The sequence below is a fragment of the Podarcis erhardii genome (genome assembly GCF_964252035.2).
Source record: "Podarcis erhardii genome assembly, chromosome: 3".
NCBI classification, from domain to species: Eukaryota; Metazoa; Chordata; class Lepidosauria; order Squamata; family Lacertidae; genus Podarcis; species Podarcis erhardii.
In genome coordinates, this window is record NC_138507.1 from 119,076,606 (window position 1) to 119,102,239 (window position 25,634).

The following is a 25,634-nucleotide window of genomic DNA, read 5'->3' on the forward strand; positions in this document are numbered from 1 at the left end:
TCAGTTAATATTAGCTCTGATTGTAAGAGAACACTGTATAATGTTAAGACCAGAATGAAGACCAATAATAAATCTTCCCTGATGTAATATAATAGCATAGACACTTTTTTAAAAAAATCACAATACATCACTGCAGTAAAAATAGAAATCATATTGCATACTAATCATATTTCTATCATAAATTCCTGCTGTTCAGTATGAGGCATATTTTTGAAACTTCTAAGTAACAAATAAACGCACGCACAACACAGTATTAAGTACCATGCCTGCTGGCTTGCTACCTAATGTTACAGCTTCTTGAAGGCAGCCAGAATCAACAAGATCCTAGCTACACCTGTTGTCTATAAATCTAGTGCAGAGGGGTTAAGAAGTCTGACTGCGGGCTCATGCAATTCATTAAATTTGCAGTAGCTTTCCTCACAACCATGCAAGGAAATAGGGATTCGATTAGAGAGAACACACCTATTACAAAATATATACCATTATCCTGTACACCCAACACACCCCCAACCACAAAGTAGAATCTTGCTCAGCCTAACTTCACTTTAATAAGTTCCCAAAGCTTACGGTTAATAAAGCTCAGCCAGAAATAAATTAGTGAGACGCATACATTGTGGGGGTGGGGAGGTAAAAGGCCAGACCTCACACTTATTGACACATTTAAAAAATTAATAAATAATAAAGATTCCCTCCCCCCCCCACACCTCACACTGCAAGGATATAGCTGTCCAGGGGTCCTTTACCTTTTTACCCTTACCTAGTCAACAAGTGTTCCATCTAGCTAGATGGCCAGTCTAGAAGTAAAGGGTAATTGACAGCTGAAGTCAGGCTAGGGTGAAAGCTTCACAGTCATCTTGGGGTGTCAAGTTCTTCCCCCATGATGACTGTCAGTCTGGAGTTCTTAATACCTTAGTATCCCCCAGCTGTTAAAAGAAATTGATCATTTGACCTTCTTCATCTGTTTGCAAATGCATATCATGATGTTGCTTGTCTTTTTGGGGAGACTGTGCACCGGGTGCCCTGGAAGTCTAATTTCCATTCATTATGCCTCTGGAGTTTTCTAATACTGAATGTGACTTTCAAGAAAGGTTGCTCTTATCCCATGTTTTTCTTTGTTGTAAAAGGCAGAGTTCTAATGCCCTACTGACCTAAGATCCTAAACATCTCTTTACTCTAGCTTTTGATACCTGAGCTTCATATTTTTAGGACTTGCTTTGTTTCTGTGTTGTTTAAAGTGTATTAAACATCCTATTTTAATTGTTGTAATCCGCCCTGGGACCTTGGAGAGGACGAGAGCTAATGATGGCTATTTCAAATCCATTCTTCACACTCACCCAGTTCATAATTGATTACATTATATTGGGGTATTAAAAGATTAGAATAATAGAAAAGGGCATTCCAGTGCTTCATTAAGATTAAAAGCTACACACCTTCTAAAGTTGATATACATGAATATAAGAACACACATTATACTCTCAGAACTTACATAAATCCTCACATCACCAACTGACGGAAACTACTATTTTTCATGTAGATCAGTAATAGTGCTAAGCCTTAGCACTGGAAGGAAAAATAATACCTGTGTCTGGTTATTAAAATTATCCTGACTGGGTCCCATTTAGCATCTAAGAGAAGCCATCAAACTAGAGATAATTCATTTATTCTAAATGCAACTGGAAAAAAAATTCTAAAAAGCAAATCTTTAAACAGTGTCTTCCTTCTTCCCATACAATAAGACTTTTTTTCTCAGCTTACCTTCCCCTTTTTTGCCAGTGGCTTTGCAAAGCAAGAAGGAAAAGAAGAGGGGAGAGACATTTATAGGGCACAGCCTCTCTCCGTCAAGCCAATTGGAGTTCTTGAAAGAGTGGGAGTTGTCCATTACACAGAAAAAGGGTGTGCGAGAGAACACATGATATCAGCACAAAACACACATCATAATCCAGGTTGTTTGATTTAAAAATAGCGTCACCACACAATGGGTACAGAACTTTGAAGACAAGAAGCAACAGCAATGCTGCTTTTCTAATAATACAGGGCCTGCTTGCCTGGCTCACTGGATTAATACTTTATCCTAAATTAACACCTGCCGACTATTGTTTTAATGGAAACTGAAGCAATGGTACTATAAACTGGATTTGTTTGGCTTAAAAAGAAAGATTAAAAACTCTCCAATAGTACTTCAATTTACACAACTGGTAAACTAAAAAGCCTCTAAGGTTTAGTCTGAAATGATGATGATGATGGTGATAATAATTTATTATTTAATAATAATAATTTATTATTTATACCCCACCCATCTGGCTGGCTTTCCCCAGCCACTCTGGGTGGCTTCCAGCAGAATATTAAAATACAATGATTCATCCAGTATTAAAAGCATCCCTAAACATATACACACGCACACACACATATATATACATACACACGGTATATATAAGAATATAAGATGGATCACAAAGTATGAATGGTGGGACATTTTTTTTATGCTTAATACTTAAATTTATTAACGCAAACTTGATGGACCAATGGTGTGATTCATCAGTACCAGGCAGTTTCCTATGTTCTAAAAACAAAGTTATGTAAGCCTTACTGCTGGCAGATAGGTAATAGAAATAATACTCTCTGGCTGCAGCGTGACAGATCTCCAGAGTGATAACGTAACCTAGGCACCTGCACACAGAAATCAAGAACATTTTGCATAAATTGGCAGCCCTCAGGTTCATTCAGCAACAATAAGGCTATTCAGAGAGTTAGGAACCCTGGAGGTCTTATTTTGCTGTAATTAACAAATTTAGGGAAGAGGGTAGCAACTTGAAGCATGAAATCAATAGAAGGCCTCTAAAGAAAACTGAGGAACTGGACTATGACCCACCAGCTGGTTTTCTACAGAAGAAAACTGGTAGCAATAAGCATGCTTTTATGAAGAGTAAGTTAATGTACCGCATAATTTGGTCCCAGCGGCGTAGCGTGGGTTGTCAGCACCCGGGGCAAGGCAAGTAATTTGCGCCCCCTAACCCAGGGCAAGGCAAGTAATTTGCGCCCCTAACCCCTAACCTGCCGCCACTGCCAGCTTCTTCTTGCTGCTGCCTGGGCTGGGGTATTTACGGTAAGGTAGCCACGGCGGCGGCGGCGGCGGGTCCGTGTCAGGTGATCTGAGGCGAGTTGCTGCTGGCGCTGCCGCCCAAACGACACCGCTTGCCCGGAGGAGGGCAGAGAGGCGAGGAAAATGCAACATGGCCCTGCCGCTGCAGCAGCGGCAGAGCTGTGAGGAGGGGCTGCCTGGCGCGCCCTCCGCGGCCCTGACACGCGGGGACCGCTGAGAGCCGCTGCCTGCCAGACGCCTTCAGCCCGGACGCGAGCACAGCTCGCCGGTTCCGCGAAACATGGGGCTCTGCTACAGCCTGCGCCCGAGGCTCTTCGGCGACTCCGGAGGCGGCGAGCACGCACCCCCCCAGATGTTGCGCCCGGTGCGGCCGGCCCCCCCTGCACCCCCCACGCTACGCCACTGTTTGGTCCTTAGGTAAGCTGAATTGAAGCTTTTAAGAGCTGTAGATTGCAGTGAACAAAATGGAGATTATGTTATATCAATCTACTGTAATTCTTTCACCGATGTACTTAATAGCTGTCCAATTAAAGTTAAACACACTGCTATTTGGAGAAGCCATCCAAAGGGACAAGATTCACACCCAAAGTTTTCAGCACTAGAAAACTGCAAGTTAGTCTTGCAACAAAATGTTGCAGTGTGAAGAAGTCCTTTTCAGGGTTCCATATATCCAACTCCCCACCTGGCATCCCCCCCCCCCCGAAAAAAACAAGCACCTCCTCTTACACACAGTATGTTCAGTGCTCACTGAGTTGTTTTAGGAGGTCTCTCCTGTTAGGGGTTTCCACTTTTTTCCATTCCGCTTGCTATTTCTGCAAGCATCAGGGCTCCCCTGAACATGCCAATACCTCCCTCTTGTGCCTGGACGGTGCCGTTTCTGCTAAGAATGGATTGGCAGTCAGGAAGAAGTTCGCAATTTGTGCAGACTCTACTACAGTGGTACCTCGGGTTACATACGCTTCAGGTTACACACTCCGCTAACCTAGAAATAGTGCTTCAGGTTAAGAACTTTGCTTCAGGATAAGAACAGAAATCGGGCTCCGGCAGCAGCAGGAGGCCCCATTAGATAAGAACAGTTTCAGGTTAAGTACGGACCTCCGGAACGAATTAAGTACTTAACCCAAGGTACCACTGTACTGTACAAAAAATCCAAACTCTGAGCTATCATTAAAAAAAATCATAGCCCTCCTAGAATGAAAATTAAGCAAATTGTGCAAGCACTCATCTAATTTAAAAATAAAAAAATTGGTGAAACGACCCAGCCTGGCTGCTCCCACCTATCCATGTTTTTAGCCAATGAGTGAAGCCAATGCAGTGATTGATGAACTGTATTCATCCCAGGCAACAGGAATCCCTGGGACTTTAAAGAGCTGTTTCCCCCTCTGCTTTACTGCCCTTTTCCATTTTCTAGTAGTCCTTGGAATCTCCATATTTTGCACTTCCTGGGGATCAAAAAATTTAGAGGAGGAGGAGTGGAGAGGAACTGACAGGATGCATTTCATTCGACTTGCAGAGACGTAGGGATGACAGTAGACAGTAGCCAACCTTCTCTTCTATGTTCTTTTACAAGGGAAATATAATTTCCAAATGCAAATTCTTTTCTCCTTAACTGATGGAGAAGTGTTGCCAAACCCACCCCACCCAACATGCTGTAAATGATCAGAGAATGCAAGAACGTTGTTCAATGGCTTTTTCCTCAAGCAAAATAAAATATTTTGTGCACCGCCCTTTTTGTAAACAAACAAAGCCTGCATGGGACTGTGTGGGGATCTCTTTATCAAAAAACCTACAAATTAACTCTTCCCAACTGCAATCAATGAGATTCAAAAGTATTTACTTGGGCTGAATTGTACCCTACATTATTCGGGGGAGCGGGTGGCGCTGTGGTCTAAACCACTGAGCCTCTTGGGTTTGCTGATTGGTGGGTTTGCTGGTTGGTTGGTGGGTTTGCTGGTTGGTGGGTTCAAATCTTCACAACGGGGTGAGTTCCCATTGATCTTTCCCAGCTCCTGCCAATGTAGCAGTTCAAAAGCATACCAGTGCAAATAGATATATAGGTACTGCTGTGGTGGGAAGGTAAACGGCATTTCCATGCTCTCTGGCATTCGTCATCATGTCCTGTTGCGCCAGAAGCGGTTTAGTCATGCTGGTCACATGACCTGGAAAGCTGTGGACAAACACCGGCTTTCTCGATCTGAATTGAGATGCGTGCCGCACCCCATAGTCACCTTTGACTAGACTTAACCGTCCAGTGGTCCTATACCTTTTACCCATGTTGTTATTGTTGCAAGGCAATTTTAGACTAGACATATCCATTTAATAAGAGGATTTCATTTTTAACTTCTTGGCAGCACTGAACAGTGTGCAACGTCACTCCCATGTTTACGCAGATTCTCACTTTTACGTCTCTAGGTCTATTACAGCAAGTTCCTTTCCTGGAATTGCTTTTAACACTGCAATGCCCATTTTGATTTCAAGGCGCTCTTAAATTACAACCCATAACTCTTAGCTCATGACAGCCAAGTGCTTGGTTAACCTCTGGCTCACACACTGCATTGAGCAATATAGCTTGTGTAGCAGTTACTACGCACTGCCTGCAGCACAGTTAGTGGACGATTTATGGGTCTCCCATTGCCTCTTCAGCTACTGCAGCAACACGTGCAAGGGCTTTTAAAAAAAAAATGCTGATGAAATAGAAGTTCAGAGGAAAGTGAAAGACAAACGTTGGAATTCAGCATTAAGTGGCACTGAAATGAAGACTGTGATGCGTTTTATTTCTGGAAGACGGCAGGCAGCACCTTTACCATTAATTTCCATGCAATTTGATACCTGAACTTTGCAGAACTCAAGCATACAGTGGTACGTCGGGTTAAGAACTTAATTCGTTCTGGAGGTCTGTTCTTAACCAGAAACTGTTCTTAACCTGAGGTACCACTTTAGCTCATGGGGCCTCCTGCTGCCACGGCACAATTTCTGTTCTCATCCTGAAGCAAAGTTCTTAACCCGAGGTACTGTTTCTGGATTAGCGGAGTCTGTAACCTGAAGCGTCTGTAACCTGAAGCGTCTGTAATGAGAGGTACCACTATAGTTTGCTTTCTCTTTTTAAGCCCACATTCCCAGAACGTTCGCACTTCTATCTCAACAAGTCTTCACTGGCTTAGTCATGTACACAGAACGGAAGGTGGCAGGATCCACAAGGACATGCTCTGCAGGGAGCTGGCTTCAGGGAGTAGGCCTGTTGGCAGACCAACTCTGTGTTACAAAGATGTAAGCGAACATGACATGAAGGCTGGCAGCATAAACCCTGCCATGTGGGAATCCCTTGCAGACAACCGCAGTGCCTGGAGACAGACAGTCAGGTTGTGTATCCACGGCAGGGACCAGGAGAAGTGACCGCAGGGATGATTGCAGAGAGAAGAAACGCCATCTTGATCTGCCCCAGCTGCAACAAAACATGCCTCTCCCTTCCAACAGTTTGACTTCATCCCCATTGGTGCACTCTCCCATTGTCTCTTGGGACAGACAGTTGCCACCTCGCCTTTCCATTAAAGGCATCAGCCTCCTACAGCAGAACAGGATGCCACGTTGAATGCAATCCAGAGAAAGGTGGTTGTGCTCTCTTCCCATTAAAATGAGCGTAACTTAAATTATTAACTAGCAACTTGATAAAGTGGGACTTCAACACAATTAACTACAGCACACACATATTTTTTGCACATTTTAATGGCAAACTCTGGAATGTAAGAAGAAAACTCCCTCTCCTCTGCACTTGCAGTATATTCTAGTTGGGAAGCTACAATTTGCCCTAGATTCTTAAGGCATATGTTTGCAGTTGGGGGGGGGGGGAGCTGAGGAAAGTTGCTATTAGCATTATGCAACTCCCTCTGAAAACAAAAGTTTCACCAACATGAGGAGTGACCCTCATGGCCTTGTTAAGTCATTGCCTCACCTCACCTTGAGGACACGAGATGAAAATTGTAAGGTATTGTGTAAACGGAATAGTATTACAGAAATAATCCTCTTTCTACACTGGGTGCCCAAATAGGCCAGGGAGAAATAAAGGTGGTTTCCTCTCTTTCTTAAAAAAAAAAACATGAAGAGAAAAAGCAATAGCTTTCCCAAAATGCCCAAACAGACTACTCATGTACATTGCTCTCCTGTGATCATGCTGCCTCAGCAGCAAAAAGCACCATAAAGCACCATGCAGGCAACCCTTATGGATCAAGTTTAGACTACTGTATAGGGAAAGAAGTTGACGCGGGTGGCGCTGTGGGTTAAACCACAGAGCCTAGGACTTGCTGATCAGAAGGTCAGCAGTTCAAATCCCTGTGATGGGGTGAGTTCCCGTTGCTCGGTCCCTGCTCCTGCCAACCAAGCAGTTCAAAAGCACGTCAAAGTGCAAGTAGATAAATAGGTACTGCTCCGGCGGGAAGGTAAACGGCGTTTCCATGCATTGCTCTGGTTCCCCAGAAGCAGCTTAGTCATGCTAGCCACATGACTCAGAAGCTGTATGCCGGCTCCCTCCGCCAATAAAGTGAGATTAGCGCCGCAACCCCAGAGTTGGTCACGACTGGACCTAATCGTTAGGGGTCCCTTTACCTTTACTGCTTGCCTGCCTTCAGCCTGGGGCAGTGCAGGAGAAGAGTCCAGCTGATGGGAACGTATGAGACCTGTGCCCAAGCCCCTGACTCCATTGGATTCTTAAAGCTCCAAGGGGACCCATGGGCACTTACACACACACTTGCACGCACACACACTTGCACGCACACACACACACACACACACACACACACACACACACACCAGTTTAAAAGGCTCTGGGAGGTGAGAAAAGCTTTTGGGGAAGCATGCTTTCAAATGTACTCCCACATCCCTGGACCAATTCCCTCCCCAGGAAAGATAACACTAGATTTCCTGCAGCCTCATCTTTCAAGGGCTGGCTGCTATGGAGGAGGAGGAGGAGAATGTGAGCAAGGAATAGTCCATGCATCCAACTGGGCAGGCAGGACCCACAGCGGCAAGGGAAATAAATTAGCCAAAGGTTTCAAAGGGAGATGAGCTTCACACATCTTGCTTGCTGCCCTTAACATCTGCAGCCAATGTACAAGACTTTTTCTCTGTTCAAGCATAGAAGCAATTTGACCACATGGGATGGTGCTACTTAGCTACCCGTGTGCAGAGGTGGACCAGCTGCAGAGACAAAGTCAGGCATGATGCAGGTGGTGATAACAAAACATCTTGGCCGCCAGGTTATTGAGAAAAAGGAAGTGAACTTAAAACAGGTTACCATTTGCCCTTTAAGCTACTCTCTGAGACCTTTTAACTTTTTGCACTAATTTAACAGCAATTTGGTGCATGGGTCAGTCCTCATTAACTGCTGCTGTGTAGAGGCAGGCAAACAGATTCTACTCAGTCCAAGCGTGTGTTTCAGGATGTGAAGAGAGAAACTGAGCATGCTGCAAACACCAGGGATGCACTGGTGTCTGTGGGGGTCACCTCAAATATATCGATTTGGTGTCTCCCCTTCTGGGACACCATTAAAGGTAAAGGGACCCCTGACCTTTAGGTCCAGTCATGACCGACTCTGGGGTTGCGGCGCTCATCTCGCTTTACTGGCCAAGGGAGCCGGTGTACAGCTTCCGGGTCATGTGGCCAGCATGACTAAGCTGCTTCTGGAGAACCAGAGCAGCGCACGGAAATGCCGTTTACCTTTCCGCCGGAGCGGTACCTATTTATCTACTTGCACTTTGATGTGCTTTCGAACTGCTAGGTTGGCAGGAGCAGGGACTGAGCAATGGGAGCTCACCCCGTTGCGGGGATTCGAACCGCCGACCTTCTGATCGGCAAGTCCTAGGCACTGTGGTTTAACCCACAGCGCCACCCGCGTCCCTCATGGGACACCATTAGGGAACAAGAACTGTGGCCCTGCAAAAGTGGCAGAAGGACTTTCAGTGACAGGTACGGGAGAGGGAGAGAGAGGCTAACCTGTCTGGGAAGGTCTATCATGGGGCAGGGAAAATAAGGGCTAGACAAGTGCATGCACTTGTACAGCGTTTCTGCACTTTACAATTATCTCACTATTGATTTGGTATGAATAATCTTCTAAGCCTCTGGCTTAAGCCTCATCCCCTACTGAAACAGAGCCTAAAGCCAGTTCCACAACATAAATTTAAAGCACATGTGTTCTGGGAACTTTAGTTTAAGGGTGCTGGGAACTGCAGCTCTGAGAGGGAAACTACAGTTCCCCAATATTCTTTGGAGGAAAGTGATGTGTTTTAAATGTTAATGGAACACACATGCCTTCTGCCACCTCCAGCCCCTAACATATTAAATTTTCAAGACTGAGCGCCTCAGGGCAGGGACCCACACTTTTTGCCTCTGCTCTGTAAAGCACCAGGAATAAGGAGGATTGCAACATGAAGGGCTGGGAGTGCTATTCAGCAAGCAAGGTAGGTCTGCTTAAAAATGATAACCAAAATAAATCAGCATAGAAGATAAAATAAAATGCCACCTAGAAACATATATCAGGGAAGAAAGGGGTTTGCTGATTGTTGGGTTTTTTTAAGGGAGGGCTAAGATTTTTCAACCAAAACAAAACAGCATAGATAATAAATTTAAATAAAATGCTATTTCAGTACATTTGCTGCTGAGACAGAGAGATTGAGATTGCTGAAAAATCTTAGTCATTCCATTGGGAGGGAAAAACAGAGGAGTTTAATAAGATTACACCACAAAAAAAGCCAGCCAAGAAAACAAAAACCCTTTGTTCTTTCCTTTTTGAAACTTACCACTTTACACTGATCTTTGTTGTTAGCCACCCTAGAAATACTTTACAATTATTATTAATTTCATGTCGATACCACTTCTAATTAAAAACAAAACAAAACCCTGGCATCAAAGCATTTTACAATCTACATTAAAGCATCTAATAAAACAACCCAGGATAAAACATTACAGAAGAAAGTCAAGTATAACGCATACATGCAAAATGCATTCTTGTTCTGTGTGTGCGTGTTTAAAGAAAAACACATAAATGTATCCAATAAATGCCCAGGAGACAGTGGAGGTTCGATGGAAACCAGAGCAGCGGGTGGAAGAGATGAGGCTTTCCTCTGAGCATGTGCAGAGACCCTCTTCTAACTCCCCCCCCCCAAAAAAAAACCCCTTAAAATTAATTGAGGTGGATCCTCTGGGGTCCCACCACGTCGCTGGTTAAGAAAATAAGGTATTTTGAAAACTCGGGTATTCGGGTTTTTCATTATTGTGTTCTCGTTTTGTATTTTTTTTTCTGTTGCCAACCGCCATAACAACAAAATAAAATAAAATAAAATAAAATAAAATAAAATAAAATAAAATAAAATAAAATAAAATAAAATAAAATAAAATAAAATAAAATAAAATAAAAGGAGAGAAAGGAGGACAAAGGACGGTTCTGAGGAGAAGAAATAAATACGCGCTCCCTCACTCACCTGCTTTCTTTCTTTTAATTTTTCCCCCCCTCACACGCGACCAAATCCTTCCCGCTCCTCTTCCGCCGCCTCACGACCCACCTGACGCAACGGCTCCGGCACCTGCCCTTATATAGCCTAGCGCCGGCTCGCGGCGACCCGCCCTCCGGCTCCCGCCTCCTGATAGGCTGGTGTCGGGCCGCCGCCTCCCTCCCCCGCCGCGCCTCCCTCGACGTAGCGGAGGCAAAGCGGCCTCGGCCAATGAGGGGCGCCGCGCCGGCAACTGCCGAGCCGCGCGGGGTTACTATGGAAACCGCTTGGCGGCGGCCTAGCAGAGAACAAGCTGCTAAGCTAAAGCGAAGGCCGGGGCGGGAGTGACGTCACCCCCCGCACCTGCCGCGTCAGCGCCTTCTCATGACGTCATTTGTGAAGGTTTATAAAGGCAGGAATACATGGAAAGGAAAGGGATGCTGCTTGGGTGGGTGGCAGACAAAGAGCAAAACTGAAGTGGATCCAAGTTTAGCATTTCTTACAGCCTAGAAGCTCAGCATTTAGGAAGGACAAGTGCCTCCTCCACAAAGGGTCATCTAGTCGACCCCCTGCAATGATGGAAAAGTCCTGACAGAAGGGAATCTCTTTCCTTGTAACTTGAAGCCATTGCTTCTGGTCCAACCCTCTGGTGCAACAAGCATGCTCCATCCTGCATGAGGCAGCCCTTGCGATATTTGAAGATGGCTTTCATATCTCCTCCCAGTCTCCTCGTTCCAAAACCCCAACTCCCTCAACCGTTCCTCATAAGGTTTGGTTTCCAGACCCTTGAACATCTACAATAGCATTAGCCTTTTTTGCTGCTGCATCACACTGTTGACTCATGTTAAGCTTGTGGTCTACCAAGGCCCCTAGATCCTTTTTGCAAGTAATACTGCCAAGCCAGGTGTTGTTGTTTAGTCGTATCTGACTCTTTGTGGCCCCCTGGACCAGAGCACGCCAGGCACTCCTGTCTTCCACCGCCTCCCACAGTTTGGTCAAACTCATGCTGGTAGCTTTGAGAACACTGTCCCACCATCTCATCCTCTGTCGTCCCCTTCTCCTTGTGCCCTCCATCTTTCCCAACATCAGGGTCTTTTTTTCCAGGGAGTCTTCTCTTCTCATGAGGTGGCCAAAGTATTGGAGCCTCAGCTTCAGGATCTGTCCTTCCAATGAGCACTCAGGGCTGATTTCCTTCAGAATGGAGAGGTTTGATCTTCTTGCAGTCCATGGGACTCTCAAGAGTCTCCTCCAGCACCACAATTCAAAAGCATCCATTCTTCGGCAATCAGCCTTCTTTATGGTCCAGCCCTCACTACCATTCATCACTACTGGGAAAACTATAGCTTCAACTATACGGGCCTTTGTTGGCAAGGTGATGTTTCTGCTTTTTAAGATGCTGTCTAGGTTTATCATCGCTTTTTCACGTCTAGGTTTATCATCGCTTTGTCGGCAAGGACAAAGCAGTGATCCATGAAGGAGAAGCCAGGTGTACCTCATCTTATATTTGTACAGCTAGTTTTTCCTGCCTAAGTGCAGAACCTTACATTTGTCCCTATTGAAATTCATTAGCTTGTTAGCTTGTGCCCAGTTCTCCAGTCTGTTGAGGTCATATTGAATCTGGATTCTGCCTTCATTAGCTCCCCCTCCCAGTTTGTTGTCATCTGCAGATTTGATAAGCATTGTCTCAGTTCCGTCATCCAGGTTATTTATAAAGACTTTGAACAACCAGGACAGGGCCCAGGACAGAACTCTGTGGGACTGGTTTAGAATGATCTCTGAGGCCACTCCTTTTGACAGCAGCTGCCAGAATCAGATTCTCTGCACCTTTCTGCAAGAGAGACTTTCTGGGCCAGCGCAGATCACAGAATCACAGATTTGTAGAGTTGGAAGGGACCACAGGGTCATCTAGTCCAACGCCCTGAAATACAGGAATCTTTCACCCAACATGGGAATCGAACCCCAAACCCTGAGATTGAGTCTCATGCTTTATTGAGTGAGATGAGTGCTGCTGCTACCAATTTAATGCTTCTGCAGATGTTGCAAACCACACTGTTGCAAACCATTGAAATGTCACAAACCATATAAATACCATGCTAATATAAACATAGGAATTGTGGTGAACTTTTGTGAACAGGTGAGGAGCTGGGGGCTGATTCTGGATGTGGGCCTACTTTTTGATGGGCAGGTGGGGGAGTTTGCAAAGAACAGAAACCAAAAGGAACCCAGAAGAACAGGAATCCACAGTGCAGACAACTTTCCCAGAAAGCATCCGTTTCTTGGAAACAGGAACCTTGTGCAATTTGTTTTTTCTAGTTGAAGGTTGAGAGAGAGGCATAGCAGTTTTAATGTTGAAAGAGAAAGCAAAGAATCAGAGCTATCCTGTTTGTTTAGCTATTAGGATCTGCAATTGCTTCATCAAACACCATGCTGGTATTTGATTGCCTCAAAAGAGACAGGAAATATCCAAGTACCCGTAAATGTACAACTTGAGCAACAGGAAGAAAAAAACCTGGATACAAGAACTTTCATACTGAAAGTAAAACTTCTAATACAGTGGTGCCTCGCAAGACGAAATTAATCTGTTCCGCGAGTCTCTTCGTCTTGCGGTTTTTTCGTCTTGCGAAGCACGGCTATTAGCCGCTTAGCGGCTCTTAGCGGCTTAGCGGCTATTAACGGCTTAGCGGCTTTAAGAAAAAGGAAACAAACTCGCAAGAACTCGAAAGACGTTTCGTCTTGCGAAGCAAGCCCATAGGGAAATTCGTCTTGCAGAACGACTCAAAAAACGGAAAACTCTTTCGTCTAGCGAGTTTTTCATCTTGCGAGGCATTCGTCTTGCGGGGCACCACTGTAGATTTGAAATTTGAGCTCCTTACACTATGTTGAGCCATTAAAGAAAGCTAAGACTTCAGGCATGGTAGTACAGGTCCAAGAGCATTTTGCCATGCACGGCTTTCTAAATATTCTTCCTGGTTAGCAAACTCTGCTGCTTTAAAAAAAGGTCTTGTATATTGTTACTGCACCAATTGCTGTATTTGCCAGAAAGATCCAGTTTATCAACTGCCAGTAAGCAAGAACCAGATTTCACACAGATGAGGAAGATCTCTTGAGTAGAACCCTAGCAGAGATACATGCCCGACTGGCATGTTCTCTCCCTCCTGGTCAATCGTTCGGGAGCTTCAAAAGCTTTCTTCAGCCCGAACATCACAGCGACCGATGCCAACAGACATCGGCACACTTAGGGATCTGCAGAGTCTTCGCAGCTTGCGTAACAGAACCCCAGCAACTCAGCATTTTGGCTAATCTACTTTATTTACATATAAACAGACATGGAGCACTGCAACATGGCTCCCTCTCTCTCTAGCATCAGACAGCAAAGAGAAAAAACAAAGGACAATAGTCCCACTTCACGGAACACAGTAACACAAACATCCTGTCTCTGTCACTTCCCACTCTGTGGAGTCTAAACATATACCATCATGCGAAAGACAACAATTCCATGACTGCAATCATGGAGCAGGAATTCTAACAGTTTCCATCTCAAGCCTGAAGATAATGATGAGTGCCAAGTGAGCCTCCCTGGATACAGCATTCCACAGGAGCAGAGACACTACAGAAAAGGCTGGTTCTTGAGCTGCAACCCTCCATACCTCCTGTGGAACAGCAACACAAAGAAGGACCTCAGGTGACAATCGCAGGTCCAGGTTGGATCATATATGGAGAGGCAGTCAGAGGCATGGGAGGGGGGCGTGTTACCATGGCAATTGTCCCAGGCACAAATTTTTTTAGAGGCGCACCTCTACAGTTGCTGCCTTGACTGGAGGCGCTGTCCATCCAATGTACCTTACCTGAACAGGAGCTGGGAGAAGATGTGCCCTTGCATCTCTTGGCCATGCAGGGGAGGCAGGCAGATGGCAGGGCTTGCGGCTGTACCCCAGCCCAAGGAGATGCACTCATGTGCCCCACCGCTGCTCCACAGATCTGTCCAGCAGCAGCACTGCATGGACTCTTTGGTTAAGGGGTGCAATAGTTGCCTTAAGGCAGCCTTTCTCAACCTTGGGCCCCCAGATGTTTTGGGACTACAACTCCCATGATCCCTAGCTAGCAGGACCAGTGGTCAGGGATGATGGGAGTTGTAGTGTCAAAACATCTGAGGACCCAAGGTTGAGAAACACTGCCTTAAGGCAGGTATAGGCAAACTCGGCCCTCCAGATGTTTTGGGACTACAACTCCCATGATCCCTAGCTAACAGGACCAGTGGTCAGGGATGATGGGAGTTGTAGTCTCAAAACATCTGGAGGGCCGAGTTTGCCTATGCTTGCCTTAAGGGATGCAATACTTGCCTTGCCCTGGCAACCCACACTTCACTACTGCAGGCGGTCCTCAGGGAATTAGGGTCCTGAGCCACATGGGGTGGTGGACGAGATGGGCTTTGGACCCGATCCAGCCGCCTTCTCCTCCTACTCTTCCTTCCCCTCTCAGATTAACATTTCTGTGTTGTCCTATAGTTTAGACATTTTAGTGCCCTCCAGATGTTTTGGGACTACAACTCCCATCCATCCCTGACCACTGGTCCTGTTAGCTAGGGATGATGGGATTTGTAGTCCCAAAACATTTGGAGGGCTTGAGTTTGTCTGTGCCTTAGTGCTTGTCTCACCGTTGCATTTTGTGGGCCGGGAGGGGAGCACCCAAACAATAAAAGGTTGAAAGCAAATGGGAAGAAAGCAGCGTATTTTGCCAGATGTGACCACACATTCAAACACCCTACCTCATCCATCAGAAACGACACTAGCATAATTCAATACAAAAGACACACGCACACACACACACACACACACACAAAATGGAAACCAGTAGAGAGACCCAGCCGCTTCTTACCTCAGCACATTTTCCTTTTAACTTTTGCATCATGGATACAATACTTCACACTGATGCAGCAATTCAGAGCGCCAGGATTGCTTCACAAACATCGTTGTAAGCCGTACAGAGATCCTGTGACACCGAACAGTATGATTAACCCCCTATTGCAAAAGTGCGGAAACTGAGGGCGAGGCCAAATGTTAACCTATCGCACTGCCTTCTAAGCAGACATCTGCAGGACTGAGTTGTTAAAATACTTGCTGAGCAATAGAAGAAGAAAAAAAGCAGTATTTTCCAGCGCTTTGAAGACTACAGCAGCATCTGTATTGATAATAAAATAGCAGATTTATTGTGGCAAGAGGCTTTTGGAGACAAGTGTGTCATTAGAAGCATGAGGCATCACCCTCATCTAACAGAGGGCGAGGTCTTGGAAGAGCTGTCACTCAATTAAAGAAATCTTAAATGAATCTGATTAGTTTAAACTGATTAACAAGTGCAGTCCTGACTGTGTCTGCTCACAATTAAATCCCAGAGTTTGGTATTTAGCCTACTCTTGGGAAAGCGGGGCTAGGAATGCAACCTAATTATGCATGTATGCATGCAGATTACAGAAATATCTGTTGATACAAGATTTCTGCTTTTATCACACAGTTTTTATGTTTGTGCTTTTGTATGGTGCTTTGATATTTTAAATATGCAGCAGTTTAGAAATGCTTTGCGTATATAGTAAGATCAGGGGCAGAAAGTATTGTGCATCATGGCAGGTGTGGTCTTAAAAGACCGAACACTGAGATTATCTGCAAGAGCGCCTCTGGTCATTTTCCAAGTTGGTGAGGCTCATTTCACAACAAGGAACAAAGCCTTGGTGTCATCAGGCAAGTCTTGTAGAACTCTCTGCCACTGGTGCTTCAACAGGCACCATTTGTTCCTCCTTTTAACCACTTGAAAACCTATCTATTCAGCCAGGCCTATATATGTAATTAAGAATACAGTCATACCTCGGGTTACACACCCTTCAGGTTGTCTGTTTTTGGGTTGCGCACTGCACTGAACCCAGAAGTACCAGAACGGGTTACTTCCGGGTTTCAGTGCTCGCGCATGCACAGAAGCACTAAGTCACGTTTTGCACATGCGCAGAAGCGCCGAATCGCAACCCACTCGTGCACAGACGCGGCGCTGCGTGTTGCGAACATGCCTCCCGCACGGATCACGTTTGCAACCTGAGCGTCCACTGTACTATATTGCCACAATGGATAATTGATGTGTCCTTAATTTTTTGTATGGTTTTATGTATTTTTGTCATACACTGCATTGATTTTTTTTTATGAAATAAGGGCATATACAGTCATACCTCGGGTTGAATGTGCTTCGGGTTGAGCGCGTTCGAGTTGCGCTCCGCGGCAACCCGGAAGTAACAGAGCGTGTTACTTCCAGGTTTCGCCGCTCGTACATGCGCAGACGCTCAAAATGATGTCACGCGCATGCTCGGAAGCGGCAAAACATGACCCACGCATGTGCAGACGCGCCGTCACGGCTTATGTTGCGTTCAGGATGTGAACAGGGCTCTGGAACGGATCCCGTTCATATCCCGAGGTACCACTGTATATATACACGTATAGCCTTCGTTTCACTGCTAAAAGCAATCTCAGTCACTAGAAGATATCAATTTAGTCTCTATGTGTGTCAGAGAAAGAGGGAGGTCCCAGATGACTCCCAAATTGTATGATTTGGGTATATCACAGAAATAGTAATAAAGAAAGATCAGGAAAGGGCAATTCATTTACTTACAGTAGGCAGTTCAAATGGCCATAGCATAGACATGAATAAAGTTTCATCCAAATAATTATGGGAACTCTTGTTTGTTAAGAGTGCTGAGAGATCTTGTTGTTGTTTAGTCGTTTAGTCGTGTCCGACTCTTCGTGACCCCCTGGACCAGAGCATGCCAGGCACTCCTGTCTTCCACTGCCTCCCGCAGTTTGGTCAGACTCATGTTTGTAGCTTCGAGAACACTGTCCAACCATCTCATCCTCTGTCGTCCCCTTCTCCTTGTGCCCTCCATCTTTCCCAACATCAGGGTCTTTTTTTCCAGGGAGTCTTCTCTTCTCATGAGGTGGCCAAAGTATTGGAGCCTCAGCTTCACGATCTGTCCTTCCAGTGAGCACTCAGGGCTGATTTCCTTCAGAATGGAGAGGTTTGATCTTCTTGCAGTCCATGGGACTCTCAAGAGTCTCCTCCAGCACCATAATTCAAAAGCATCAATTCTTTGGCGATCAGCCTTCTTGATGGTCCAGCTCTCACTTCCATACATCACTACTGGGAAAACCATGGCTTTAACTATACGGACCTTTGTTGGCAAGGTGATGTCTCTGCTTTTTAAGACGCTGTCTAGGTTTGCCATCGCCTTTCTCCCAAGGAGCAGGCATCTTTTAATTTCGTGACTGCTGTCACCATCTGCAGTGATCATGGAGCCCAAGAAAGTAAAATCTCTCACTGCCTCTCTCTTAAGATCTTAAGAGAACCCTATTCCCTTTAGAGAGCTACAATTTCCAGAGTTGTGAAGAGGGATTGAATGTTGAACCACGCTTGGGAATTATAGCTCAGTGAGGGGAATTTAGGGGTCCTCCTAACAACTCTCCACACACCTTTAACACACCACAGCTCCCAGAATTCTTTGGGGGAAGCCATGACTGTTTAAATTGGCATTATAATACTATAAATATATGGTGCTGATGTGGTCTAACACTGCTACCACCCTGGGAAGCTGCTGCAAATGAATAATAAATAAAAGTCTTTGTAAACGAAGCCTTCACAAGCTCTGAAGTTCTCACACACCCTTTGGGAAGATGTTGGGCGTTGCCACCTTCTTCACCCAAAAAGGGCATTGCAAACTAGATTTGTCCGATAAGAGATGCTCCTGCAATTTAAGGCGGTGCAAGAGTTCACAAGTCCCGATTTTCCCTTCAGGGGGAGGAAGTAATGACTTGCATTGGCTAGGAGGAAAAGCAAGTCTGAGAGCCAGAAGCAAAAACAGGAATTACCTTAATGAGCCTTTTGAACTAGACAAAAGGAAACATTGCAGAATCATTCCAGAAGGCAGTCGTTTTATGCCTTCCCCAGGCTTTCTGCTACATTTCTCTCCTTGTTTTAGGGGAGGAATTAAAAACCTTTTCAGAGAGCTAATTAATTCTCCTCTCTACCCATTTTTATTTCAGACCTGCCTGGAACTGACTTTGCACGGGCAACAAAACAGTAGAGGATTTACAATTCTGTGCCAAGTAGTATTTTCCAAATTTCATGGACCTAATGGTTTGTTGATGAGATGGAAGAATAGCAGTGTTCTGGACACAGAGAATACTGGTGCTACGATAGATTGAACGCAACTCCCTCTCACACACAGAAGTATGGAAGATATGTGTTACAAAGGCACACTTTTCCAGACTACAGTGGATGCTCGGGTTGCGAACATGATCCATGCGGGAAGCATGTTCGCAACCCACAGCTCCACTTGTGCGCACATGCGGGTTGCGATTCGGTGCTTCTGCACACGCGCAAAGCGCCAAAACGCAGAAGTAACCCATTCCGGTACTTCCGGATTCGGCGCGGTGCGCAACCCGAAATTGCGGAACCCGAAGCGTCTGTAACCCGAGGTATGACTGTACCTTAAAACCTGCTTGCTCTCACTGCTAACCATTGAATATCATTTTCCCTTCCCCACCAAATGCAGAAAATGTTCACAGCTCAGGGGAGGGCCATAGCCTAGTGGCAGATCATCCACTTCGCATGCAAAAAGCTTCGCATGCTCAGTCCTGGGCATCTCCAGGGAAGGTTGGAAAAGACCAGAGAGCTGCTGCAGGTCAGTGTAGACAATACTAACCTCGGTGGACCAGTGGTATGACTTGGTAGGAGGCTGCTTCCTATGCTCCACAGGCTTGGGTTCTCACAAAGACAAGGGCTGATGGCGGGCGGGTGTGGAGGACTCCCTGGTCTTGAATGGGGCAACTGTGCCCCTGAAGGACCAGGTGTGCAGCCTGGGAGTCATTTTGGACTTACAGTTGTCCATGGAGGCACAGGTCAATTCTGTGTCCAGGGCAGCTGTTTACCAGCTCCACCTGGTACGCAGGCTGAGACCCTACCTGCCCACAGACTATCTTGCCAGAGTGGTGCATGCTCTGGTTATCTCCCGCTTGGACTACAGCAATGTGCTCTATGTGGGTCTACCTTTGAAGGTGACCCGGAAACGACAACTAATCCATAATGTGGCAGCCAGACTGGTGACTGGGAGTGGCCGCCAAGACCATATAACATTGGTCCTGAAAGACCTACACTGGCTCCCAGTACTTTTCCAAGCACAATTCAAAGTGTTAGTGCTGACCTTTAAAGCCATAAACGGCCTCGGCCCAGTATACCTGAAGGAGCGTCTCCACCCACATCGTTCAACCCGGACACTGAGGTCTAGCTTTGAGGGCCTTCTGGCAGTTCCCTCACTGTGAGGGATATATATATATATATAATGTATTATTAAATTTTGTTTTACGATTTCAAATAAACATTTTACTGTACATACATATCAGTGACTCTACTTCTCTTTCCATGGTTCATTTTGCATCTCTTCCATCCCTCCATATTTTACAAAAACTATTCCAATTGGTTTGCATCCGTCAAAGATTACTTACACTGTTGAACTTATCTTAATGTTTGCAGCATTTTGAGCTGTACACAGCTATTTTCCATATATTCAATAAACGTTTTCCAATCTTCTTTAAACATATGTTCTTCTTGTTCTCTTATTCTATATGTTAAGTCTGCAAGTTGTGCATATTCTGTCAATTTAAGTTGCCAATCTTCTTTAGTTGGGACCTCGCTCACTTTCCATTTCTGGGCTAACAAAACACAGGCTGCAGTTGTTGCATACCTAAATAAATAACCTTTTCTGACACCTGGGGATTTCAGTCTGAGTTACCCCCAACAGAAAGGACTCTGGGTTTTTTTTAGAAAGTAATTTTAAACATTCATTATGAAGCATTTCCCAATACTCTTTTATACAACCTACCTTACTGATCTAGTCAGTTGTCACTTTTGAAGCGGGAGTCAGCAGGTCTACCAACTTCTTTGTTTGCACAGACAATTTCTCTTTTGGGAGTGGGGGAAGAAAGTTCAGCTTGCAACCAAGCCAGTATCATAAAGGGATGCTGCTGAATTTCCCGACACAGATGTTTTGGGCTTGCTCTTGCACCATCACTGCATTTGTTTCAATCGCTTGCTTTCGTTTCTCCCATACTCCCTGGAGAATTGTCTTTGGAAAAGACCACACTTCCCAGATGCTTATGCTCAGGAGCAAAAACAGAGGTGGTAGAGACATTGGGAAACAACACATCATGTACGGTATAGGTTCTACTGTGCAAATACTTAGAAACCTATAAGCCAAAATGAGTGAGCTTGATTTCAAGGGAGATTTTGGTGAATGTAACAGAAACCTGGTGGAAATGGAGAGACTTGGTGGGGTATGTTTATTTCCAGATACAAATCCTAGAGGAAGATACAAATCCTAGAGGAAGAGACAGAGAAGGGCATGCCGGAGGTACCATATTTTTCGCTCTATAACACGCACGTAGTTTTTAGAGGAGGAAAATCTGTAGGCATGCCACCCGTAGGCATTCCCTCCATAACACGCACAGACATTTCCCCTTACTTTCTAGGAGGAAAAAAGTGAGTGTTATGGTGCAAAAAATACGGTATATTGATATGCAAGTCAAAGAGTATACAGTCCACCAAGCTGTGCTGAACTTGATAGCACTGTATTCACCATACCCAATTGGTTCAGCATTTTGCATCAGGTCTTGGGTGCCACTTAAGATCAAGCCCAGGTTCGTTTCTCCTATCATCTATTCCAAGGCACAGCTTCCTGATGTATGTTACACTATAGCAGGCTTCGTTTTGGTCAGAATCGAGTATACACTTCCAGAATTAATGCTAAACACATTACTTATGGGAAATGAGCTGTCATAGCTCAAGGAGGCCATGAAAATTTGTGTCCAGGAATTTTTAGATGTCATCTACCCATGTACTGGGACGCAGGTGGCGCTGTGCGGTAAACCACAGAGCCTAGGACTTGCTGATCAGAAGGTCGCGGTTGGAATCCCCATAACGGGGTGAGCTCCTGTTGCTCGGTCCCTGCTCCTGCCAACCTAGCAGTTCGAAAGCACGTCAAAGTGCAAGTAGATAAATAGGTACCGCTCCAGCGGGAAGGTAAACGGTGTTTCCGTGCGCTGCTCTGGTTCGCCAGAAGCGGCTCAGTCATGCTGGCCACATGATCTGGAAGCTGTACACTGGCTCCCTCGGCCAGTAAAGCGAGATGAGCACCACAACCCCAGAATCGGCCACAACTGGACCTAATGGTTGGGGTCCCTTTACCTTTTACTATCCAAAACCAAAGGAGTGCATTGGTTGCCAATGATGTTGTTTTTTTCAGCTCTCCTACACCACTAATGGGTTCATGGGTGTACTGAGATTTGCAACCAGGGACTTCCTGGTTCATAGCTCTCTCTCTCTCTCTTGCTTATAGCAGCTTGAGGAACATTTGTTGGGCTTAGGAGAGGACTCTGAGCACCATCTGCCCCCAATATTGAATCATAGAATCATAGAGTTGGAAGAGACCACAAGGGCCATCGAGTCCAACCCCCTGCCAAGCAGGAAACACCATCAGAGCACTCCTGACATATGGTTGTCAAGCCTCTGCTTAAAGACCTCCAAAGAAGGAGACTCCACCACACTCCTTGGCAGCAAATTCCACTGTCGAACAGCTCTTACTGTCAGGAAGTTCTTCCTAATGTTACTTAAGTAATGATCCATTACTTAGGAGAGGACTCTGAGCACCATCTGCCCCCAATATTGAATCATAGAATCATAGAGTTGGAAGAGACCACAAGGGCCATCGAGTCCAACCCCCTGCCAAGCAGGAAACACCATCAGAGCACTCCTGACATATGGTTGTCAAGCCTCTGCTTAAAGACCTCCAAAGAAGGAGACTCCACCACACTCCTGGGCAGCAAATTCCACTGTCGAACAGCTCTTACTGTCAGGAAGTTCTTCCTAATGTTTAGGTGGAATCTTCTTTCTTGTAGTTTGGAACCATTGCTCCATGTCCGCTTCTCTGGAGCAGCAGAAAACAACCTTTCTCCCTCCTCTATGTGACATCCTTTTATATATTTGAACATGGCTATCATATCACCCCTTAACCTCCTCTTCTCCAGGCTAAACATGCCCAGCTCCCTTAGCCGTTCTTCATAAGATATCGTTTCCAGGCCTTTGACCATTTTGGTTGCCCTCCTCTGGACACATTCCAGTTTGTCAGTGTCCTTCTTGAAGTATCCTGGATTGGCTTTTGTTACCACCACCTTTCAGGGGAGCAGAGGCAGGAGCCAAAAGGTACCATTGTTGAATGCCAGCATCAGCACCTGGTATCCTGGATCCATTACTATTGAGGGCAATATTACTAGGGTTGCCTTATATTTGGATTTCCCATTGATTTCCTTTAAAAGCACAATAGTTTTGTGGTTTGCCTAGAAAAAAAAAAAAAAGCTCAACAACTTTCAGGGTGTCCTGGTTTTACTTTCTGAAATATGGCAACCCTACCTATACTTCTGGCCTTGTTGATGTGAACCGCTTAGAGCAGGCATAGCCAAACTCGGCCCTCCAGATGTTCTGGGACTACAATTCCTATCATCCCTGACCACTGCTCCTGATAGCTAGGGATGATGGAAGTTGTAGGCCAAAAACATCTGGAAGGCCGAGTCTGCCTATGCTTGGCTTAGAGACACTTATGGCTAAAAAGCAGTATAAAAATACTGATCCAAATGGTTTCTCCCAGAAGGCAGGATATATTTAGAAAGTGTAGCGAGGGAGGGAGTGAATCTCCAGTAATTGGTAACACAATGATCTAATCTGCATGCATACATCAGTTTGAATGCGAATTCCTCGCAAATTTCGTAAAATAAATGACACTGGAAAGGCAGACAAAAAAGATACAAGTGTAGCAAAAAAAGTCTTTAAATATTTTAATTGAGATCATTTACGCTACACCCACAAATCTAAAAGCAAAGTTTGATAGCTATTTTTCCACTGCAGCTTTCCTAAAACAGACGAATAAACTTCAACCCCTTCCCCACTCTCTTTTTAAAATTTATTCCCCTCTCTGACAAAAGGCTGTGTAACAGCGTTTCCAGATTCTGTACAGAAAACGGCAAACATTCTCCAGCATGCGAGCGCACGATTTCCCCCAGATGCTCCCAGGTTTGGTTCGCTTGAAAAATGAAAACTCGGAAGCAGCAGAAGGCCCACATTTAGGACTGAGATGCAGTTACAACTTAGTTTGTAAATCGTTAACAGACACGGTGTGGTACAGTAGGCTACAATGGTTCTACTCCGCTGCACAAAGATCTGCTGATATACTGGAGTTTTCCTGCTTCATAAAGAAAAGCACTGCTTTTTCTTTTTTCTTTTTTTGCAAGGCTTAAGAAAGCATCAAGGCGCCAATATGCCATTAAATAACAGAGATGGCAGAGACAATAGACAGTAGTGCACTTGAAAACAAGATTGCCACATTCAAGAAAACGCTCAGTCCCAAATACAATCAAACTGCAGCCCTCCCCGTAAAAGGTGCAATGCCCACTACTGTACGTGCAAAATCAAGTCATTTTTGGCAAACTGTGTACACACTTGTGGGGCTGTCCTATGTGCTGCTGAAGGGCAGGGTCACTACATCCAGGCACCCCAAGCTGCATGGGAGACAGTAAAGCTTGGGTACAATCAGAAATGTTCAGCGTTCGATGCAAACAATCTACGACAAAAGTGTTTCCCTTTGGAAGGTCGACCATGGCTTCCTACATTCTACCTTTCTCAAGAGCATCCAACAGAAGAATTAAGATATGAGAGATATTGGCTGGAGGTAAGGGTAGCAGGGGTAGCTATAGGTTTCCACCTGGCTCATGCTCTGGCGAGTAGGATTACTTAAAAGGCTTTGCGTTTTGAAGGTTGCACAAGCTCCCAAATTTAAGAGGAGGACTGGCACCAGCAGTTTGGGAAGCCTCGAGCAAAGCTTTCGGAAGGCATCCCTTTTCTCTGTTTTCACAGTAACTCACTGAGCCCATAACTCATATCACCCATGGACACAAGTGGAATAAGTGATTGGCTCCATCATTGCTGAAGTCTTTCCTTCTTCCACGGTCCCAGGAACCCAATGTGAGACTTTGCCTTCCCCCTCTGCTATCCTGATCTCCCTCTGGCAAAGTACAGTTGGTGACGCAGTGAATTTGGCGAGTTCTCCATCAACATTCGGGTCTGGGCATTTGTGCAACCTCACACAATTTCAAGTGTTAGCCACACCAGCAGGGATGCATCCAAGCTGATACAACTATAGCAAAGCAACGTGGGCCAAATTTAAAGCTCTTGAGCATTTCTGCTAAGCACATTAATTATGGTGGCGGGTTATATGTCCTGCAAGGGCACATCACAATGCCAAGTACTTGAAAAGTAAGCAGCTACCTGGGCCTCTTACTTTGGAACAGCAGAGGTTCAGAGAACCACGTGGTAGAAGAATATGGATTGATCCAACAAGGGAACAAGTTGTTTCCGAAACGTGTGCTAATTTCAAAAATCAAGGTAGCAGAGTCTTCTTGAATGCCAGGATGAAGCCGTAACTTCAAAACATTTAAAGAGGGGGACCCGACAAAGTGGAAATCGGAACAGGAACACATCTGCAACATGACAAGAATCTGACACCTATCAATCACAGCAAGCTCACCAATTTCTTCAGATGCAAGCATTCAAGGAGGGAGATGTACAGCTAGACAGTTAGGAATTTGACTACTCAAAAATAGCTTTTCTCTGTTTTCACAGTAACTCACCGAGCCCATAACTCATATCATCCATCAGAAATAGGTTGAAGATTTGGGGTGGTATTAAGCTATGCTTTACTCAAGAGCAGACCTATTGAAATTAATGGTCTTAACTTGGCCGTGTTCATTCATTTCAGTGGGCCTACTCTGAGCAAATGTAGCTGAATATCATTCTTGGTACAGTAGTGAACTTGAGGGAAAAAATTATCAGTAGCATAATTTCATGTCACCCGTTGCAACAGCATCAAAGAAAGAAAGGAAGAAAATGCAGCTTTACTGCTTTAGCTGGGTGAGAAATAATAACTT

At 45.2% G+C, this 25,634-nt stretch overlaps 1 protein-coding gene across 3 annotated transcripts in view; it reads right to left on the reverse strand.

The window, feature by feature from the left end:
- Nucleotides 1-25,634, reverse strand: part of LOC309337912 (L-threonine 3-dehydrogenase, mitochondrial-like) — a 43,325-nt gene that overhangs the window by 13,148 nt on the left and 4,543 nt on the right. Inside the window, exon 1 of one of the 3 annotated variants that reach the window (XM_081854932.1) lies at nt 1,756-1,892. The exons of 1 other annotated variant lie outside the window; for it this stretch is intronic. The gene's annotated coding sequence lies outside the window, so the exon portion shown is untranslated. Of the gene's footprint in view, nt 1-743; nt 768-1,755; nt 1,893-25,634 lie in introns of those variants that run through there. One more of the 3 variants, XM_081854933.1, reaches the window with a different exon arrangement.